Source organism: Mixophyes fleayi, chromosome 5 (assembly GCF_038048845.1).
Source record: "Mixophyes fleayi isolate aMixFle1 chromosome 5, aMixFle1.hap1, whole genome shotgun sequence".
NCBI classification, from domain to species: domain Eukaryota; kingdom Metazoa; phylum Chordata; class Amphibia; order Anura; family Limnodynastidae; genus Mixophyes; species Mixophyes fleayi.
In genome coordinates this window covers 222972510-222996149 of record NC_134406.1, presented here as the reverse complement: position 1 = coordinate 222996149, position 23640 = coordinate 222972510, and positions in this window count along the sequence as shown.

The following is a 23640-nucleotide window of genomic DNA, read 5'->3' as shown; positions in this document are numbered from 1 at the left end:
AAATTTGCAATCAATTCTCAAACTTTATAACGACTAAAAAATGCTTTGCCCACACTTAGCACATTAAGAGATTGGAACATGTTTTAGCTGTTTTGAAAGTCATTGAGTTTGTCTGAGCTTAAAAGGCCGCCTTGTAAAGTATTTTTCATGGCTTTCCATGTGCATGGTAAATTGAACCTTCAAATTCAATATCAGTCATGTTCAATTTTTGAATGAAAAAGGAAACTGTAAAATGTAGCCATTTAAGTTCCATAGGAAACTTTTATAGATAATTTTAACAGCAATCCGTGGACTTTAACTTCAAAATGCAAATTTTGCTGTTGCAAAGTTGCTGTGAGCAAGTCTGAGGTCCTAAAATCAACCAAATTGTATTGCCTTTTTACTGGTTAAAATAAATTGAGCTTATCTATTTAACCATGACAATGGACATTTTAAAATAACAGAATATAACTGCTTGAAAATCTTAGTATTTAACTGCAGTATTCACATAAACTTTCATTCACAGGAGCAAAGCACTAGTTAATTGTTTGAGAATTAAGGATATATATTCCATCTGTAGCATACAGTATATGGGAGTATGTTAAGAGCTAGCTGCTCATTAATCAGAATTTATATTAACTTTTACTTTTCCATTATTAGGCAAATCTCTACAGATAACAATATTAGACAGTCATCCTTTATTTGTTCTCTAATCATTGTACAGGTGCATATTACCAAGGGAATGGCAAATAAAGTGTATTTAAACCAGCAAAGAGAATAGGCTTGCAGATTATTTAGAGGCAATTCTGGGGGTTGTGGGAGGTGTCAAGCAAATGTTGGTACGCGCCAGTGAAAACTACCACCAGTGCATTCTAGAAATATAGCTTATTAACTGAACTACCCGATGTAATATATTGGAATCCCAATCCAATTATGGATAACATGATTCACTTCTAATCATAGTATTCACTAAATAAATGGCTTCTAAAGGAAAAAAAACAAACAAGTTCATATCATATCAAAAGGACTATGAAAGATTTACAATTTTTTTTCTTCCTCTAAGACTGAATTAAAGATGTTTGACATTGAATTTAACATTGATAGCTACTGCACTGCAAGTGACATCCTTTTAGAACTTTGGGCTTAACAGTTTTTTAGGTTAGCGTCGCATGTGCACTTGTTTATATGTATAGAACATGGTAAAGTATGATTCATTTGAAAATATCACTTCCTCCACTGCTCAGCAGTCCATTGCCTGCGCTTCTTGCAACACTGCAATTGTAAATGTGCATTGCCATGTGTGATGGGCACTGCAACCTGACTATAATACTCTGGTCTGTGGAGTTATTGATGGACTTTTTTTTTATGAAACTGGATTGCTTGCTCTACAGGTTGAAATTCAAAGTCATCTGATAACAGTTGTTTTTATGTTTTACCCTGCACTTTAAATGAATGCATATAATATGGAGTATGGACTTGCACTGTTTCCCCCCTACTGTTTCCTGTGACAAATTAGCAAGTTGAACTGTCCATTCACTGAAGCTCCTGTCCCTGCAATAACCTCTTTTCCAAGTCACTTAAATATCACCTTGCAGTTATGATCTATATAATCATAGGTAATCAGGGTAGTCCAGCATTTTATAAATGACCCTGGCCATGCTAGAATGCTATTTGCATGATCCACACCGGTGTAGAACCCTTACTTTAAATATGCATGGTGACCTACATTTACCCTTGTTTTTTCATTTTGTTGCTCAATACCATTATCTAAATGAAGTCAGTAAACATGACATACAGTGATCATAACAAGCGCTAAATGAAAAAAGTGCCATTAAAAAAAATTTCATAGCGGCCTAACAATTTATGGATCTTAAAATGAGATAATACTTTCTGGCATATAAACAAATATACAATGCCTATTCTATTAGTATTAAAAAAAATGTCAGGTAATAATAAAATGGCGTTAAAAAAAATCTGTAGAAGCAGGTAATAACTAGCCCAGATCTTACATGATATGCCATTTAATAATATGTGTGCAAATAAAAGATGATTAGAACAATTTACTGAAAGCTTTTTATTTTAAATGCTCAGCTAATATTATCAGATATAGAAAGTAATGAACAGTGTATGATGATTTATATAGAGTAGCAGATTAACAATCTATGGGGCCTGGGCGGTTATCAAGATATGAAAATTTTGATTGGGACTAAAGATATAATGTGCTGGTCTCAGCCCAAACTGGAATTAGTTGTTAATTATAAACCATTGTAAAACATGAACCAAAATTTATGTCACAATAATAAAGTTAATAACAATGTCTACCAACAATAATACATTAAAAAAACATTGCGTATATTACACCATAGATTTATGCAGGAAAAAAAATCCAAATATCTTTGATTGTTGGGCTGGAATAGATCTTTGCATCCTGGATACAAAACTGTAACTTAACACAATAAAATTAATGAATAAATGAATAAAGATATTATACTCTCTTTTCCTTTAGATACTATTTTGAAGAGAAAAATAAATTGCAAACAAGTGTTACATGCTATAACAAACAATCTAACAATAAGGCAGAAAGGAGTTGAGGGTCTCAGGTGAAGGCTCTGAGGGCCTCATGTGGCCCTAGGGCTACCTGTTGTCCATAACTTGTACAGATAATCTAAGGTGAACTACATTTTAGGAATGTATCATCCCATTGATCTCTGAGTGTGTTTAATAAATAGCGCATTCAAAACAAAAATAACTCACCACTCCGTATTTGAATGTAGGATATAGTCTCCACATATTTCCTTGTATTTTTGTATATCATAAACAGTCTGCTTGATCCAATATGGACTCCACCTCATGTAGTTTAATTATAGTTGCCCAAATTAATACTATATCTAGAAAGGTGAATAAATATAAAATGATAATTAAAAACAATCCATATATATATAAGGTAATACTCAAAATAATTTCAGATACCCCAATTAATGGTAAACATTCCAAATAAGAAAATAAGACCCCAATAATGATTATAATCCCCATATGGATCTTTAATTCCTAACAGAAATACACGCACTATAGTATGTAAACACTCCCAAATTTTTATTAAATTGCCTCTTATTATTATTATTATTGATATCGTAGATTTGTAAGGCGCCACAGGGCTCTGCAGTGCAGTACAGTTGGGAAAACAGGACATACATAAAACAAGAACATACAAGGAAGACAAAATAACACAGACATGAAAACAAAGGGTATGAAGGACCCTGCTCATTAGTAAGCTTACATTGGAAGTGGAAGAGGGCACATCTGAAACAAGAGGAGCGAGTGTGGCTTAGAGTGGAGATTGGGACAGCTGTGAGGGTGTATTAGCTTTAAAAAAGAGATGGTTTCCTAGAGAACATCTAAAGATATTGAGGCCGTGGGAAATCCTGATTGGGCGTGGTAGAGAATTCCATAAGTGGGTAGCAGCACGGGAGAAGTTTTGTAGGTGCGAGTGAGAGGTGGTTACCAGAGACGAGACAAGGCGCAGGTCAGAGGTAGATCTAAGAGGGTGGTAGAGAGAGTATATTGAGATGAGATTTGAGATGTATGAGGGGGTGTTGTTGTTGAGGGCTTTGTAGATAAGACTGAGTAATTTTAATCGGATTCTGGAGGACACAGGTAGGCAGTGCAAGAATTTGCAAAATGGTGCATATTCTGGCAATGTTTTTAAAGTGGAATCAACAGGACTGGGAGAGAGTCTGGATGTGAGGAATAAAATAGAGGGCGGAGTCAAGTGTGACACCAATGCTGCAATGCACCAAATTCCGTAGCACTTTACAATTGGGAACAAACATTAATAAAACAATACTGGGTAATACATACAGACAGAGAGGTAAGAGAACCCTGCTCGCAAGCTTACAATCTATGGGACAATGGGAGTTTGAAACACAAGGGCATATGCTACATCCTATTGCACACTGAACCAGCTAGAATGCAAAGGTAAAAGTATTGAGTGGGCTGTGTGTGTAGCAATGTTGGTCAGAGGGTTGTTGTCTTGTGTTAGCTGTGTAGAGGATGGTAATAGGGTAACCTAGGGAGATTAAGAGGGTAGTAGAGGAATAGTACAAGCTTGTCAGAAGAGGTGGATTTTCAGAGAACGCTTGAAGGTTTGAAGACTAGGGGAAAGTCTTACTGTGCGAGGGAGGGAATTTCACAAAGTGGGTGCAGCCCGAAATAAGTCCTGTAATCGAGAATGGGAGGATGCGATGAGAGTGGAACAGAGACGCAGATCTTGTGCAGAATGTAGGTGTCGAGTTGGGAGATATTTTGAGACAAGTGAGGAAATGTATGTTGGTGCAATTTTGTTGACGGCCTTGTATGTTAGTAGAAGAATTTTACTTGTAACATTGTAATGAAGGGGTCTGCGCGTGCACAGACCCGCCATCCAAGAAGGCAGCCACCATCAGAGCACAGAGCGTAAGAGCTACAGCGGAGAGACAGAGGAGTCCAGGTCTGCGCACTGTACCCTGGTAAGTCAGCTGATGGGTCCAGCATGTGACAACTTTCAGTTAATAAATTAAGTACTCTCAGTTGCAGAATATCGCGCAAACAGCCAAGCAGAACTTGAAAAGCAGCTACATAGTGCAGCTGGTAGTCATCATCATTATTGTGTATATTTATAAAAGTCCTCCAGCCCCTGCAAAACATGGAGTATCTTAAAATTAGGTTTGCAGTTCATAAAAAAACACACAAAAATAAAATATCAGCATTTCCTTTGGTTTGTGTTTGTATGACACTATCATCATATATTGCCACACAAATAGAAAACTAAACAGGTTACAACCAGCTTTCAAAGTCACAGACTATTATTCCCAGCAAACTCTATGGCAGGCTCACTCCACTGCTGAAAGAATTTGCTAGCAGCCTACACATTTATATGGTTCTCAGAGTTGCTGGCTAATAATCAGGTCATTAAACAGCCAGACAGCTCAGAGACTGGACCGGTCTAATGAGCAATTATCTCACTCGATAATTAATTTAGCCACGTTTTGTGAAAACTGAAAACAGTGAAAACACTATTTTTCTGCTGAAATAAATAAAAATGTTTTAAAATAAAACTATGTATTGGTTATAGTGCTACTTTAAACATCCTTTTTTAATGTTTTATCCTAGGGGATTGGGTATGCTGTGGAAAACGCAGATTGCATTACTTATTTTGTTACCATGACTTGACATTTTAGAACCCTGGACAGGAGAGGATACTGGTGCCCTCACTCCCATCTTGGTGAGGGTAATAGTAGTCACTGGAGGAGTCATGGTCCACACAGATGCATCATGTCAAATCCATAGAGGGCATAGCAAGTCTATAGTTGAAATTTGCATGGGTCACATTATGGTCCTGATTCAATAAGGGATGTAAACAGAGATTTTGTGTGTATAATCTGTACCATTACTGCCCAGAACTGGATCATACACCAATAGCTTCCAATTCATCTTCGAGCGCAAAAGATACTTACAACAGCCTTTGATTTCAGGAAGGGAATAGGGCAGGAAAGGGACATATGCACATGCAGCAATGTCTGAATCGAGCTCTGGGCATGTTTTTCAGCCGTATCTCTTGCTCCAGCTACAGGTCTAGTCTAAGTGCTGCTTACTAGTGATAATGGCTGAGTATGTATGCTAGAACATGTGTTTGCAATCAGGGGCAACTGTAAAAATGTATTTTATGTACAGAAGTTATTCAATATATCATAATAAATTTATGTAATGGAAAAAAACATGATTAATGATTATGTTTTTAACAGGTGATATTAATTGAATTGTTGTTTTTCTCTGTGTATTATTTTGTGAGTTTATATTCCACATAGGTATTGTGCATTGTCTTCTCTAGTAGAGCAGAGCAGACCTGCACCAGTATTCATTACCATATGTACCTTCAGATCTGCTCCTTGTTGAATTCGAAAGTGTGTATACCCGATTTACGTCTGCTTTTTTAAAAAACACCATTACATTTGGTATCAATTCCTTAATTAATATGGACCTATGACTTCATCCCTCCCTCCCCTTGACCCCATTCTCCTACCACTTGTCATATATCCCCATCCTCTTTCCATTTTCACATATATGTGATAATAGGAGGGAGGGTGAGTTTGTCACATGTCACAAGGGGGAAATTGTGGTGTAGCCTATATTACAATGGAAGAATGTGTTAGAATTGGAATAGTTCTCAAAGTGTGCTGCTCTCCTACCTGTTTGCTGCAGATTTCACAACCTGCAGCTGCAGGTGTCTTAAGATCTGTTTCTGCTTGTTGGTGGTCTGTTTGGAAAAGAGAAAGGTACTATTCACCTGCTAGAAAACAGAGTAATGAGTGAACACTCTAGACCTCCTTCCACCCAACCAGCCCCTACATTAAATCAATAGCAATCACGTTTAATAATTAGGCCTCTTTGTTTCCAGTCAGCCCAACCATAAAAGAATCGCATTTATGTCTAATAAATAGGCCTTTTTCACCATCATTCACAGTTAATAAACATGCCTATTTACTCCCAGCCAGTCCTGATATTAAATTAACAGCGTTCACATTAAATAAATATGCCTCCATATCTCCAACTAGCCTCACATTTAACACAGAGACCAATATTGCATTTTACTCCTATAATATAATAAAAGTCCCTACTGTCGAATCTAAATCAGATTGTTCACCTGTAAGTGTCAGTTTATCAGTTATGAGCTCATCAGCTGTAGAGAATTAAATACACTGCATGGTTTGAGTGTACAATAAACTCTGCTTTATTAGTTACAAGTCCCTATCTATATAGCAAATATCACGTATATCAGAACACTACGCCCCAAAAGGTTTTAACCACTCATGCTCCCTTTACACAGATGTTACTATATTCTCCCATTATCACACAGAAATACTCCCCAGGGGGGTTGGCTTATCGCCTGTCTGTCCAAGTGTCAGGCTCAGCTGGAGTATGAAGATACGGAAACTACTAACCGTTATTGACGCCACTGAACCAGTGGGTGCGGAGTCTAACGTGCCCCTGGTTTTCACCAGGGACCCCCGCAAAGGGGTTTGGGCTTAGCCGCGCAGGGCATGCAGGTCGTGGTCCCACTGAACATTTGCCGGTGCAGTAGTAGAGGAGTCAAACGGTCCGGGTCAGAGCCAATCAGAGCAGACAGAGCCAAAGGACAATCCAGAGAGAAGTCAGACAGGCCAATTGCGGTAACAGAACGGGACAACCAGAGAAAGAATCGTCAGCAAGCCGGGTCACAACAGAGAGGTAATAGCAGGAGAAAAGTCAAGGTAGCCGGGTCACAACAGGGAGGCACTATAAACGGAGGCACTATAGCTAGAGGTAGAAACACTAAGAAACACTGATACTCTGGTGCCCTAATGGCACCAGAGTGAATTTTAAATAGGGGCCAGACACAGGTGATTGGCGGCAAGGAAGGTGGTCTGACCGCTGACAGGAAGTGTCCCATTGCCTAGCAACGTCAGAGCATCTGAGCCCGGCAAGCAGAGGATGGCCAGGGACGCCGCACCTGTTGCTTAGCAACCAGGCGCCCCTGGCCGAGACTGTCAGGCGGCCATCCCTGCACTGGAGGAAGAAAGCGGGGACGGCGCCTGACACCAAGGTTATAAGCATAGTCTTGCAAATAATGAATTACTCCTACACACCAGCTGCATCTAATTTATCTTTAAGATATAACAGAACAAAATGGCTATAAGGCAACAAGATGGCGTCAGCTTAGCAAAATCCCATTTCTCACTACCAACCCCACCTTACATGAATCTTTAAATAGCATCAACATCTTTTTTAGTTTACACTAATTAAATTTAAGCCATTTTTGTTTTACAAAACATAACACAATTTAGTTAATCATCACACATGTCTAATTTCCTATTTGCGAAGAATATTTGTTGTGCTTATCATTTCACATATGGCAATTTGTTAAACCATTTTCCATTTTAAAAGCTAACTACAGTTCAGATTTTAAATACAGGTTCAAGGTGACTATTTTTCAAATTTAACCCCTAAAAATATCCCTTTAATCACTCAATGAAAATGTTTGCAGCTCACTTGAATTTTTTCTGCATTTTAATGCGGCACACACCAGCTGAGCTCTCTATAAGAAAATCTCTGCTTTGTACATGTAGGGGCTGATTTAGGGCACAAGGTAAGTTTCGGTGGTATTCGTTAAAACGATAACCACAACCCTGACAACGACAATTTCTACAAAGAAACACTGTCGGGACCCCGCAGGTTAAGTGTTTTATGAAACACTTAACCTGAAGGGTCCCGACATTGCCGCTTTAAATAAACAGTTACCTAGTTCGCACTGTGACGCGAAAGTAAAGTGCCGGAGAGGTCTCTCTTCGGAATTAGTTGCGGTCAGCATCATCCACCCCTCGGAAATCTGCAGCGTCACCTTATAGGTAAGTCTGTGTATATTGATGTAGTTTTTTTGCCTAATCGGTGTTTTTTTGTAGGTATCATCGTTGTCAGGGTTGTAGTACTCGAAAAATCGTACCCAACCCGTTAGTTTTGCTGCAGAAAGCAAAAATCTACTTTGTTTTACTGTGCATGATGTACTTGGCTCTTTTAGGTTCATAATTGTAAGCAATATAATTATATACAATAGTTTATACTTTCAAGAATAACTCAAGAATAATTAAGAGCCTCTATATCACATTGACTTATAATAATTCACAGCACACTGGAGACTGGAGGCTTAGAAACAAATCAGCATTAAATCTTAATGCAATTGCATAGTGACATTCATCTAATTATAAATACCTTATCAACAATGAGTACTGTCTACTATAGCAGCAATAATATAGATGTTTGATGTAAACACATTTATATACTGGGGAAAAAAAGAAAACTATCATGTTTATATAACTTGACTCTTGGAGCATTATATTTTGTAACAATTTCAGGCTGACTGTCCCTGACAGTGACATAACCGGCCAGTGTCAATCTGAAATGAAACATTTGGTACAAATAGATAAATAAAGATGTTCATAGTCTTCAAGTATCATTTATTTATTTATTATTGTATATTTATATAGCGCCAATCATATTACTCAAAGATGTACAGAGAATATTTAATCATCCACAGCAGTCCCTACCCCATTGGAGCTTACAGTACAAACTCCCTAACACACACACACACGAGTGCGCCCGTATGTGTGTGTCCATTTTTCCAGGAGCCAATTAACATTCCAGTATGTATGGACTGTAGTAGAAAACCTTAGCACCTTGAGCAAACCTATGCAAACACAGGGAGAACATACAAACTCACACAGATAGTGCTCTGATCAGAATCAAACTCATGAGCTTAATGCTGTGATGCATCATTGCAAACCATTGTGCAACTGTACTGCTCCAATATAATATAAACAAACTTTTATTTAAAGAAAAAAAGCACAGTGCAATGCAATCAAGGACAAAACTAACAAAACTGTAAAAAATGCTGCAATGACTAAAAGGAACTCTCATAGTCATGTACATTGATGAGGTTGAAAATCTTTCAGCTTTTTATAGGTGGATACAGAGGAGCCATAACCCCAGCACATCCTGGAAAGTAACGTGAACAGCCCCAGTATTTTCTGAAAGTAATACAATTGCCAAGTTTGTGTGGCTATAGAGAGGTTGAAGGACCTTGTCCAATTGGAGTGAATGTTGGAGGGAGAACCGGTACTGTCTCCAAAGCTCTGCTTAGCGAAACAGAGTTCTGATACACATTTGCTATTCATGATTGAGGGCACAAATCAATCTGTTTTGTGGCTTCTTGTACTAATGCAATGTCAGGAGGTTTCCTTTTAACATGTCTTGGTTCTACTGGAATGGTCATAAATCAGTTGGTAGTGTTCTATTAACAGATTTTATAACCACATTGGTACAAGAAAATGAATAGTAGATCTTTCATTGTAGATCTGTTGAGTTGTGTTTTTGTTTGTTATCTTAAAATGTAAATGGATAGCATGTCCCTATCGTATTAGTAAAATAATTGCCTTAAGACAACATCATCTTAAGAAATAAACACAAGGGGGCCAGAATCATTAAGAAAAGTTAGGCAAAAAAAGGGAGTAAGTTCTCTCCTGGACAAACCATGTTACAATGCAAGGGGGGCAAATTAGTTTATTAGTTTGCACATAAGTGAAATACTGGCTGTTTTTTTCATGTAGAACACAAATAATTGATAGCTTTATTTGTACACTGAAATTTAAAGTAGATCTAGGACATTCTCTACCCGAACAATAAATCTTAATTCGAATCTTAAAGGCAACTTGCCTTTAAAAGCAATCGCCGTCTTAAATTTTCCCTGCAAAGTCGCTGACTTCCGACGACTTGCAGAAACCGATGGTTCATACATTTACCCACAGGTATTACTGCAACATTTTGAGCAAAAACATAGAAACTCACATGCCACTTCACAGCTCCTCACTTTATGTAAGTCCTATGCTCATATTTATGTAGTAAATGAAACTGAATTTCATTAAAACTAAGGAAACTAAACTGATATTCATAAAGTTTATACCATTTCCAAAGCAGCATTTATATGCTGGCTGGAGAAGAGCAAAGAAAACAGTTGTCAGCACTCTCTCTAATCTAACTGAGGAATTAAGTGCTGACAATTCTTTCCATTCATCTTTATCATATTTAAAAATGTTTTATTAACACATTATGGCGGTATAATTCACACATTATACTGACAGACTGAACATATTTATCTCCATTAATGGATGGCATTAGTATTCTGTTTAATAAAATATAGAACTGTGCTCAAGTTGTACTGGACAACATTCACTCCCAAAAGTTATTTTCATTATTCTTTAATATACAAAAGAAAAATTTTCTGATATTTGTTTATAAGAAAAAATAAAAAAAATATACTACTGTCTGGTATTTTGTGCTAAGTGACATCAAAGTACAGCTATTATACTGTATGCTAAGGATATTAGGTTCCAACATCAGAAATTATATTATTTCATTATATCACTTTACATGCAGTGACTTATTATGGTTATTTTTTTCTGACTCTTCATAGAAAATAGAGTGATTCTGTCCTGTTCTCTGCTGCAGTAACGAAATTGTCCCCCTAAATTTCCATATGTCCACGGCTTACCCTCAGTCATGGCCCTGCTCATAATGCAATTTCCACTATTATAATTAAATACGTTGGGCCTGATGCTGAGTTGAACTTGTGCCCGTTTAGGAGGTGTAAATTGCATGGATTCACTGTGCGCATGGCCACAAAAATACCCATAATTACCTACGCTTAGGCAGAGTTGCATACACCCACACTTGTGCCTGCTTGCACCTGAAGAGGCCAGGAATTGGGCCTTCTAACATAGGCCGAGTACAGTAATTGCAAGCCAATGTAGACCTGAGCACAGGTGCAGATAAGTCTTTTATAGGTGTATTATTTGTACCAGCTTATGGGCTGGTGCAAATACATGTTGATGATAATGACGATCTTCAGCAGTAGCTTCTGAATGGCTGACTTGATTTAACCACTGAAGGTGCTGAGTGCTTTCTTCATTGCTATTGCATTTATTTAAGGATTTTGTGTGTATATATTTAATAGACTTTTCCCTATTAACACAAATGTTTACAAAGTTTCATTACACTTATGACCTGGTTCTCTGTATGTGTATGTGGGTGTAAGTACTCTTGATGTAAACCTGGCGCATGTGCTACAGATTCAGAGCTTGACGTATCTTGAGAAGCATCCCATGTACACTATTTTTCCGTGCACATTTTGGGTAGTAAATTATGCCCAGGAGATACAACTCTGAATCATGCCCTTGTGGTGAAGACCAATGAGAGATTATGATTCTACATTTGTCTACTCTACCTGTTTTAATTTGTATTACTATAAAAACCATGAGCATTTTATTTTTGAAAATGTATTATTACAGTTTGTTAAATATATACTTATAATTTTTCTATTTTACGCCATGAAAATCTTATTTATGAAACAATATGTTCTTTAATGCGCTATTGCTGCCATTATTCTAGCAACAGGAAACTGCCATAACATTTCAAACATTTTTGAAAGTGTGAAAGCAACTAAGATTTAATTGGTTGGATAGATTGGAAATATTAACATCATCTATTTGATGTACTATTTTTTTAATGCCTATTACCCTTTTGAATACTAGTTTAACTTTACACATAAACTAAAATAAAAAGACAGTTGTTTTCAGGGCTTATTCTTAGCACTGCATATCTGTGTGTATCAAGCAAAATGAGAATATTAGGTATTGGTTCATATTTTGATCAAATCATTTAAGCCTGCATCCCAGTAAAAACTAAAAGGTAAACATTTGCAGTTAGGCCTGTTCTGTGCAGCCATAAATGTCCTGGTTATTCATGAACATTTGTGAGTCTGACCTGTTCTTTGAATCCCTCAAACGTACTAATGTGTTGTTTGCCTTTAGCAGTACTGTGTATTACTTCAAGAATGATTAATGATAATATTTAGTTAAGGATGATACATTCATTTGCTTGAAGAAATTATGAAAGCACACAGATATCTGGGCATAATAAAGATAATTATACGTTCCATTATAACAAGCTTCAAGATCAGGTAGAGTGCTGATCCCTCATATTGCCACCCAAGTGTGAAAATGAAATTCTCTTCCAGATTTAATTGTTTTACTCAGTAAAAGTTTATCATGCATGGTGTCCTACCACATAGTGTGTTGCAAAATAAAAGTAATTGAAATTCCCTTTCCTCAAAATATATCATAGTAAAAGTTCATGACTTTGGAATTATCTGCTGTCTGCTTGTACAGTAAAAAGTGTAACCTATCTCTTTCACCTCTACAAATCATCTTGTCATATAAAGTCACTAAACAGCCCCAGCACGGCTATATATTTTATTACATTCACAGCGGATGAATATCTCATATAAAGCCACAGAAAATAAAATTCTGTCAAAAACAGTTCTAATATTAAGCAATAACTTGTCTTAATGATAAGTTTTAGTGTATTTTCTACAACCCTCATCTATCAAGCAGATGTTATCTGCTGTAAACGCTGTATTTTTTCATAAACAGCTACTGTAGTTGAGTTTGAATATTAGTACACAGGGATGCATTTCAAGAGGAACCAATATAAGAGAATATGCCCTAAGTTAGTCAATGTGTGCACCCTATATGCTTGTCTGTTTTTCCCTTCTACATTATTTTTGCAAACTGTGTACAAACTGCTACAAACTAAGTAGCAAAGAAAATAAAATGAATGTAAGTATAGTTATAATGTAAGATTTCTCTGCATAGCTGTGTTTCCTTGTGCATGTAGCTATTGGTCTATGAATTAAACAGGCATGCTAATATAAAATAGCCCTTTTATATGGCATATTGTTACTTTCAAGTCATCTATGTACAGTATTTTCCAAACGCATAACATTTATTTATAAAGGCAAGCAACAATACAAAAGATACAACATATTTTTCTGGAGTGAAAACATGTTGTTTGTAGTGGTGTGTGTGCTGAGGATTACACTATACAAAACATAATAATTATGGGCCTAAAGAACTTGAATAATGGACAATTTTACATCACTTCATCTACATAAACACATTGTTAAAGCTAAAAGAAACATAAAAACGGGAGACAGATATATTGTGCTAGCCATTTGCTCCCCACCACTGCAGTTAGAGGCAAAATGAATACAAATGTTGTTGCAAAATGTATTTTCTTACTGGAACATACAGTGATAACCCTGTTTTTTATCTAAAAAATATTAATATGCACATATGGCTATATATGATAATTCCAATTTCTGTAATAACGGTTGTGTGAAGTGATTCTTAATTTGTGGGACTTATATCACTGTGTACATTTTAAAGATAATTTCAATAGTGTTGAGGTGCAGTAAACATTTGGTTTCAGCTTACAAGTAGATATGTTTTCTAATGTCCCTGGTGTGTCCTCTAGTTTGTTTCATGCCCTATGATATGCATATTAAGACTGCATTGAAATTTAAATCTGACGCTAAATCCTTAATTGTCACGGGCACTAGGAGTCTTTACCCAGGAATCACCAGGTGGTAAGCTTACCAGAGCAATGTAGATGGTAATAGTGTGCTCTGGTAGCAGGGTGATCACGGAACAGGCAATAGTAGATGATGAGATGCTCAGGAAAGTCTATGACTAGCAGCACTGGTAATATGTAGGTAATAATACACGAGGAACTGTATGGACAAGGGCAAGTGGAGGTAGTCAGTGGTCTGCGATAGCAAGTTGTACCACTGCTATAGTGAGGAGGAATGTCCAACAGAAACGAGGAGGTGATAAAAGTCAGCGGTCTGCGGATAGCAAGTGGTACCGCTGTCTGAGTGAAGGAATGGAATCCAAGTGGAGGTATCCGGGAAGTCAGTGGTCTGCGGTAGCAAGTTGTACCACTGCTATGTGAGAGGAATGGAACAGGTGATACCGGAACAGGAATCAGTGGTCTGCCTTCAGCAAGTTGTACCACTGAATATATATGTGAGGAGGTGTACGGGGAGGGACTGCAACACAGGATGTACACGGGCACATTAAACACGATCCACAGTAATATGCACAATATATATAAATGACTGAACAGGTCTGCAAATGTAGGAAGTCTCTGAAGTAATCCAGCACAAGGTAACACAGTCAATGATGGCAAAAGACTCAGCGGATTGCAGACTCCAGAGGAGAACCAACACAGTCCAGCAACATATGCAATACACCAGCACAGTCAATGAGAAGTATGCATACCGTGGTTCAGAAGGCAGTCAGATAGGAGTGCAGTGATACCTGGGCGGCAGGAGGCCGACAGGATGAGAAGTCCCTGGATGTAAGAGGCAGGGGTCTAGTAGGTGCAGCGCACAGGTAAGTAGACCAACAGGGACACGAATCCACAGGAATCAGTAACACATGGAACTGGACTCATGGAGCACCCAGGAGAATGGAGATGATCTAGCAGAGGAGTAGCTGATGAGATACGAATCCAATGCTGACAGGAGGGTAGAGACCAGCGGGAAACAGGAAGGCGTGGAGAGCGGATCAGCAGTAGATGGACGATAGCGCTGGCAGCGGCAGCAGGACTCTGCGGACCCACGGGAGAGATGAGATGAGGCTGACGTGCACAGAAGCAGCGGATAGGAATCAGCTAGCAGTCACGATGATGAACACAGGCGAGTTGCCAGCTGGAGACTGTAGTGCACGGAGGCAGCGGATAGGAATCGGCTCACAGTCACGATGATGAACACAGGCGAGTTGCCAGCTGGAGGCTGTAGTGCACGGAGGCAGCAGATAGGAATCAGCTCACAGTCACGATGATGAACACAGGCGAGTTGCCAGCTGGAGACTGTAGTGCACGGAGGCAGCGGATAGGAATCAGCTCACAGTCACGATGATGAACACAGGCGAGTTGCAAGTTGGAGACTGCAGTGCACGGAGGCAGCGGCTAGGAATCAGCAAACAGTCACTATGGAATATAATAGCGTTGAAGTGGTAAAGGAGACTGTAGTGCACGGAGGCAGCGGATAGGAATCAGCAAACAGTCACTATGGAATATAATAGCGTTGAAGTGGTATAGAAGACTGTAGTGCACGGAGGCAGCGGATAGGAATCAGCTCACAGTCACGATGATACAGTTGATTGTAGAAGTGGTTTGGAAACCACAGAGGTAGAAGTGGTTTGGAAACCACAGGAATCAGCAGCGCTGAATACACGAGGAAACACAGGAACACCTTCAGAGACTCATGAGGAATGAGACTCCAAGATCAGGCAACGTGGTGTTGACCACAGGTGCTTAATATAGGGAGTGTTGCCTGATCTGCCAATTGAGTTAAAGGGACATACACTGAAGTATAGGAAAGGGCTGCGCATGCGCAGACCCTCAGGATGGAGGACGGCCACGGTTCCTAAATGTCCGGGAAGAGGCACTCACGGTCCGGTGAGTGACAGTACCCCCCCTTTTAAAGGTGGGCACAGAACGCCTGGAACCGGGCTTGTCCGGATTTTTGGAATAAAACTTCTTCAAAAGGGCAGGAGCATTAAGATCTTCAGCTTTGATCCAAGAGCGCTCCTCAGGACCAAAGCCCTTCCAATGATTGAGGAAACGGAGTACTCCTCGCGAAATTTTTGCGTCTAGTACCTCAGTAATTTCGAAATCCTCCTCCTGATGAACTTGAACTGGCTGCGGAGCTGAGGGAGGTTTTGAAAAACGGTTGATAATAAGAGGCTTGAGTAAGGACACATGGAAGGCATTAGAAATCCGAAGATTCTTAGGAAGAAGAAGTTTCACACATACTGGATTGATTACTTGAATGATCCTATATGGACCAATAAAACGAGGGGCGAATTTCATAGATGGAACCTTCAAACGAATGTTTTTAGTAGATAACCAGACACGATCTCCAATTTTTAGTGGTGGAATAGCCCGCCTCTTCTTATCTGCGAAAGATTTATATTTGATAGATGTTTTCTTCAAACAGGTTTTGACCTGAGACCAGATATTTTTAAAGGTCTGACAAACAGTCACCACAGCAGGAACTTGGGTGGGCGGGAGGGCAGGAAATTCCGGAAAAGACGGATGGTGACCGTAGACCACAAAAAATGGAGTTTTGGATGATGACTCATGGTACATGTTGTTATGGGCGAATTCGGCCCAAGGAAGCAACTCTACCCAGTTGTCTTGATTGGCTGAAGAGAACATCCTTATAAAAGTCTCAAGATCTTGATTGACACGCTCAGTCTGTCCGTTAGATTGCGGATGGTAAGAAGATGAGAGTGCTAATCGTATGCCCAAGGTTTTACAAAGGGCTCGCCAGAATCTGGAAACGAATTGTACTCCTCTATCTGACACAATCTCAGACGGACATCCATGGATGCGGAAGATCTCTTTAATGAAATGTTCAGCCAGGATAGACGAGGAAGGCAAACCAGACAGAGGGACGAAATGAGCCATCTTCGAAAATCTGTCCACCACCACCCAAATAGTGTTATGATTCTTACTAGGTGGTAAGTCAGTAACGAAATCCATACTAATATGGGTCCACGGCTTGGACGGAATGGGTAGTGGTCGCAGCAACCCTGCTGGAGTTCTGCGGGAGGATTTGAACTGGGAACATAATTCACAGGAAGCAATGAACTCTTTGACGTCTCTCCTCATTGAAGGCCACCAGTAACTTCGAGAGAGCATCTCAAAGGTCTTGTGTTCACCGGCGTGTCCAGAAAAACGAGAGGCATGGAACCACGAAAGGATTTTCCTCCTTAGAGTAGGAGGCACGAGAGTCTTCCCAAATGGTAGCATTTTGGTGGATGAGGCAGCCAGTGAGATACGTTTGGGGTCTAGAATGGTATGGTTGGAAACCTCTTCTATATCAGAGGACGTCACAAAAGCTCTAGATAAAGCGTCAGCTTTTTTGTTCTTGGCAGCTGGTTTGAAGGTTATTATTAATTCGAAACGGGAAAAGAAAAGAGACCATCTTGCTTGGCGAGGGTTCAAGCATTGAGCAGACTGAAGATATGACAAGTTCTTATGATCTGTGAAGATCGTCACCGGATGGCGAGCTCCTTCCAATAGGTATCTCCACTCCTCTAATGCAGCTTTGATAGCCAGTAACTCCTTGTCCCCGATAGTATAATTCTTCTCTGCGGGCAGAAGACCCCGAGAATAGAAGGCACAAGGATGGAATTTTTGCTGTTCAGAGCGTTGGGAGAGAATAGCTCCCAAGCCCACATTAGAGGCATCTACTTCTAGAAAGAAGGGGAGTGTCACATCAGGCTGTCGAAGGATTGGAGCCGAAGCGAAGGACTCTTTGAGTGTTTGAAAGGCTTGAAGAGCCTCAGGCGACCATTGCTTAGGATTAGTCCCTTTTCGAGTCAGGGCCACAATAGGAGATGCAATGGAAGAAAAGTCTTGAATGAAGCGTCTATAGTAATTGGCAAAACCTAAAAAACGCTGAATAGCACGAAGAGTAGTTGGCTGGGGCCAATGTAGTACAGCATTCACCTTGTCTGGATCCATCTTCAGGCCAACTCCGGAAACTATATACCCCAAGAATGGAATCTGGGGCAATTCGAATGAACATTTTTCTAATTTACAGAACAATGAATTTTTTCGTAGCCTGGAGAGGACTTCTGCCACGTGTTGGTGGTGAGAAGGCAGGTCCTGGGAAAAGATCAATATGTCGTCCAGGTAGACGACGACACATTCATATAATAAGTCCCGAAAGATCTCATTGATGAAGCCTTGAAAAACAGCGGGGGCATTACACAGCCCGAAAGGCATTACCAGATATTCGTAATGCCCGTCTCTGGTGTTAAACGCTGTCTTCCATTCGTCACCGGAACGGATTCTGATTAAATTGTAGGCACCACGAAGATCCAACTTAGTAAAAATACGGGCTCCCTTGATGCGATCGAATAGCTCAGTGATCAGCGGAATGGGATACCGATTCTTGATAGTAATGGCATTGAGTCCACGAAAATCTATGCAAGGGCGTAATGATCCATCCTTCTTTTTGACGAAGAAGAACCCAGCTCGAGCGGGAGAGGTGGAAGGTCGAATAAACCCACGCTGGAGGTTCTCCTGTATATACTCAGATGTAGCTTGAGTCTCAGGTAACGAGAGTGGATAGACCCGGCCCCTGGGGGGAGTCTTGCCAGGTAGAAGGTCGATCGGACAATCCCAAGAACGATGAGGAGGAAGACGTTCAGACTGAGCTTTATCAAACACATCGGTAAATGAAGCATATTGAGGAGGGAGTCCCGGTGAGGTAGATGAGATGGAAGATTGCTGTACTTTGAGAGGAATAACTTGGGAAAGGCAACGATGGTGACATTCAGGCCCCCAAGACGTGACTTGAGGGGTGCGCCAGTCAATCTGGGGAGAGTGACACTGAAGCCATGGAAGGCCTAAGACAATCGGACTTGTCGTAACAGGAAGGATTAAAAACGATATTACTTCATGATGCAGGGCACCAATCTGAAGTGTTACTGGAGACGTACTCTGAGTGATGAGACCGTTGATGAGACGTGATCCATCTATAGCCGTCACAGTAATGGGTGTTTTTAAGGTAATCACTGGTAGGGACCATTGATTTACTAATGATTTGGAAATAAAATTTCCTGCTGCTCCGGAATCAATTAATGCCTGTGACTCAAAGGTTTTGGTAGCAGAGGAAATCGTAACATCAAAAGCGCAGACTTTAGATTTCATGGAAGATGGAGAGGACTCCAGGGACCCTAACTTCACCTCTCCGGAACTAGTTAGGGCCTGGCATTTCCCGATCTCTTAGGGCAGGAGCTGAGAATATGAGTGGAATCAGCACAATAGATACAGAGTCTATTCTTTACTCTTCGTTTTCTCTCCTCGGAAGATAATTTGGAACGTCCTATCTCCATGGGAATCACAGAGGGTGAAACTGGACGAAATTGAGGGTTAGAACGAAGAGGTGCTTTAGCAGAAGTTGTTTTCTCAGCCTCCCTTTCACGAAATCTCATATCAACACGATGGCATAGAGAGATCAAATCTTCAAGTGACGAAGGAAGCTCTTGAGTAGTCAGTGCATCTTTAAATTTATCGGAGAGCCCCTGCCAGAAGGCGGCAACTAGGGCTTCAGTGTTCCACTGAAGTTCAGAGGCTAAGATCCTAAATTGAATGACGTACTGGCCTACTGTATGAGGTCCTTGTCGCAGGCGGAGGATGCTGGAAGCAGCGGAGGTCACACGACCTGGTTCATCGAACACACTTCGAAATGTAGAAATGAATTTGGCACTATCTTGCAATATAGGATCATTTCTCTCCCACAGAGGGGAGGCCCAAGCCAGGGCTTGTCCTGAAAACAAAGAGATAAGATAGGCCACTCTGGAACGATGGGTAGAAAAATTTTGAGGTTGGAGCTCAAAATGGACTGAACATTGGTTAAGGAAACCCCTACAAGTTTTGGGGTCTCCATCGTACTTTGACGGAGTAGGCAGGTGAAGCGTGGAGGCTGTAGACACCTGGGATGGCACTGGGGAAACGGAGGAAAGCACAGAAGCCTCAGGAATAGCTGTCACAGTCTGTCCAGATGTTCCTTGGGAGGTTAATGACTGATAACACTGAAGTAACAGCTGTTGGCGGGCATCCTGTTGCTCCACACGGCTGACCAGATGCTGCAGCATCTCTTTGGCGGTAGGTTCCGTATCTGGGTCTGTCATGGCCTGCTACCAAAACCTTTGATCTTACTGTCACGGGCACTAGGAGTCTTTACCCAGGAATCACCAGGTGGTAAGCTTACCAGAGCAATGTAGATGGTAATAGTGTGCTCTGGTAGCAGGGTGATCACGGAACAGGCAATAGTAGATGATGAGATGCTCAGGAAAGTCTATGACTAGCAGCACTGGTAATATGGAGGTAATAATACACGAGGAACTGTATGGACAAGGGCAAGTGGAGGTAGTCAGTGGTCTGCGATAGCAAGTTGTACCACTGCTATAGTGAGGAGGAATGTCCAACAGAAACGAGGAGGTGATGAAAGTCAGCGGTCTGCGGATAGCAAGTGGTACCGCTGTCTGAGTGAAGGAATGGAATCCAAGTGGAGGTATCCGGGAAGTCAGTGGTCTGCGGTAGCAAGTTGTACCACTGCTATGTGAGAGGAATGGAACAGGTGATACCGGAACAGGAATCAGTGGTCTGCCTTCAGCAAGTTGTACCACTGAATATATATGTGAGGAGGTGTACGGGGAGGGACTGCAACACAGGATGTACACGGGCACATTAAACACGATCCACAGTAATATGCACAATATATATAAATGACTGAACAGGTCTGCAAATGTAGGAAGTCTCTGAAGTAATCCAGCACAAGGTAACACAGTCAATGATGGCAAAAGACTCAGCGGATTGCAGACTCCAGAGGAGAACCAACACAGTCCAGCAACATATGCAATACACCAGCACAGTCAATGAGAAGTATGCATACCGTGGTTCAGAAGGCAGTCAGATAGGAGTGCAGTGATACCTGGGCGGCAGGAGGCCGACAGGATGAGAAGTCCCTGGATGTAAGAGGCAGGGGTCTAGTAGGTGCAGCGCACAGGTAAGTAGACCAACAGGGACACGAATCCACAGGAATCAGTAACACATGGAACTGGACTCATGGAGCACCCAGGAGAATGGAGATGATCTAGCAGAGGAGTAGCTGATGAGATACGAATCCAATGCTGACAGGAGGGTAGAGACCAGCGGGAAACAGGAAGGCGTGGAGAGCGGATCAGCAGTAGATGGACGATAGCGCTGGCAGCGGCAGCAGGACTCTGCGGACCCACGGGAGAGATGAGATGAGGCTGACGTGCACAGAAGCAGCGGATAGGAATCAGCTAGCAGTCACGATGATGAACACAGGCGAGTTGCCAGCTGGAGACTGTAGTGCACGGAGGCAGCGGATAGGAATCGGCTCACAGTCACGATGATGAACACAGGCGAGTTGCCAGCTGGAGGCTGTAGTGCACGGAGGCAGCAGATAGGAATCAGCTCACAGTCACGATGATGAACACAGGCGAGTTGCCAGCTGGAGACTGTAGTGCACGGAGGCAGCGGATAGGAATCAGCTCACAGTCACGATGATGAACACAGGCGAGTTGCAAGTTGGAGACTGCAGTGCACGGAGGCAGCGGCTAGGAATCAGCAAACAGTCACTATGGAATATAATAGCGTTGAAGTGGTAAAGGAGACTGTAGTGCACGGAGGCAGCGGATAGGAATCAGCAAACAGTCACTATGGAATATAATAGCGTTGAAGTGGTATAGAAGACTGTAGTGCACGGAGGCAGCGGATAGGAATCAGCTCACAGTCACGATGATACAGTTGATTGTAGAAGTGGTATGGAACCACAGAGTAGAAGTGGTTTGGAAACCACAGAGGTAGAAGTGGTTTGGAAACCACAGGAATCAGCAGCGCTGAATACACGAGGAAACACAGGAACACCTTCAGAGACTCATGAGGAATGAGACTCCAAGATCAGGCAACGTGGTGTTGACCACAGGTGCTTAATATAGGGAGTGTTGCCTGATCTGCCAATTGAGTTAAAGGGACATACACTGAAGTATAGGAAAGGGCTGCGCATGCGCAGACCCTCAGGATGGAGGACGGCCACGGTTCCTAAATGTCCGGGAAGAGGCACTCACGGTCCGGTGAGTGACATTAATAATTAGAGATGTTCAGCCTTGGTTCCCCAAGAACCGAACACACCCGAACTTAGCAGATTCGAGTACCGAGCTGAGTCGGCTCGGTACTTTTGCACCCTTGAAATAGAAAGCGAGTTTTGGATTCTATAAGTAATGCCCTCCACGGCGATCCAGCGACATTTCACAGAGAGAGACAGAAGGGGCAGCACGGTTCTTGGCAGTCTTTAGTGCAATTGGGCAGTGTCATAGGTAGAAAAGAAAGAGGATGGGTAGCAGTGTTCTTCAAAGTCTTCACTGACATTCAAGAGAGCTCCATTGTTCCATTGCTAATTGTCATTGCTGAAATAAAAATAATTTGGCTGGTAGTCTTGTTCTAAATCTACAGTCACATTGTACTGTGTTATATAGCTAACACACAAACAGGACAGCTCCATTGCACCATTGATAATTGCCATTGCTGAAATAGAAATAATAGGGCTGGCAGTCTTGTTCTAAATCTGCAGTCACATTGCACTGTGTTATAGAGCTAACACACAAACAGGAAAGCTCCATTGTTCCATTGCTAATTGTCATTGCTGAAATAGAAATAATACAGCTGGCAGTGTTCTTTAAAATCTGCAGTTACATTGTTCTGTGCCATAGCTCACCCAGAAATAGGAGAGGTGGCAGTGTTTAGTTGCTGAAACAGAAATTTAAATAGGGCTGGCAGTGTTATTAAAAGTCTCCAGCCACATTTTACTGTGCCATAGCTCACTCAGAAACAGGAGAGGCGGCAGGGTTCAGTGCTGAAACAGAAATTGTAATAATAGGACTGTTAGTGTTCTTAAAAGTCTCCAGTGACATTCTACTGTGCCATAACTCATACAGAAACAGGAGGGGTGGCAGTGTCCTTGACACTCCCCAGTCTTCAGTCACATTGTTCTGTCACTCTCCAGTCTCAATCCTGATGATAATAATCACTCTACCTTATGTGCTAAAGCTTATGTTCAATTGCATAGTGGTTTTAAGTCAGGGAAACAAAAATGTAAATAAAAAGCTTGTACCTTTTTAAAGAAAAAAAAGTTTACTGTAGAAAAACATAATATTGTCAACATGCCATTCTACCCAAAATATTAACAAGCATACCAGCATCAGGTAGCTCCCTTCTCTCAGCTAGATCTCAGCACCTGCAATCTACACTATCAACATATTCACCCTCATCAGTGTGTACATCATCCTCAAACAATACTAATTCATCCCTGCTGGAATCAACAATCACAGAAGACTGTGTACTTTGATGTAAATGCCAGTAATGGCCTTCCTCAACGAATTTGTAGTTCATTTTACGGCAGAGCTGTCACGATTTTTGGGCAATTCCTTTAGACCAGACCAAATGTCAAAATGTTGTGCTGACTCATTTGCATCACCACTGGGTGTCTTGGGAAAGCTAAGTTTATTCCTAGCAGCAATTTCCAGAGAAACTGAAGGAGGAGACATTGTTGTGTCATGTACCACTTGAGCTGTCAGCTTGCTGACC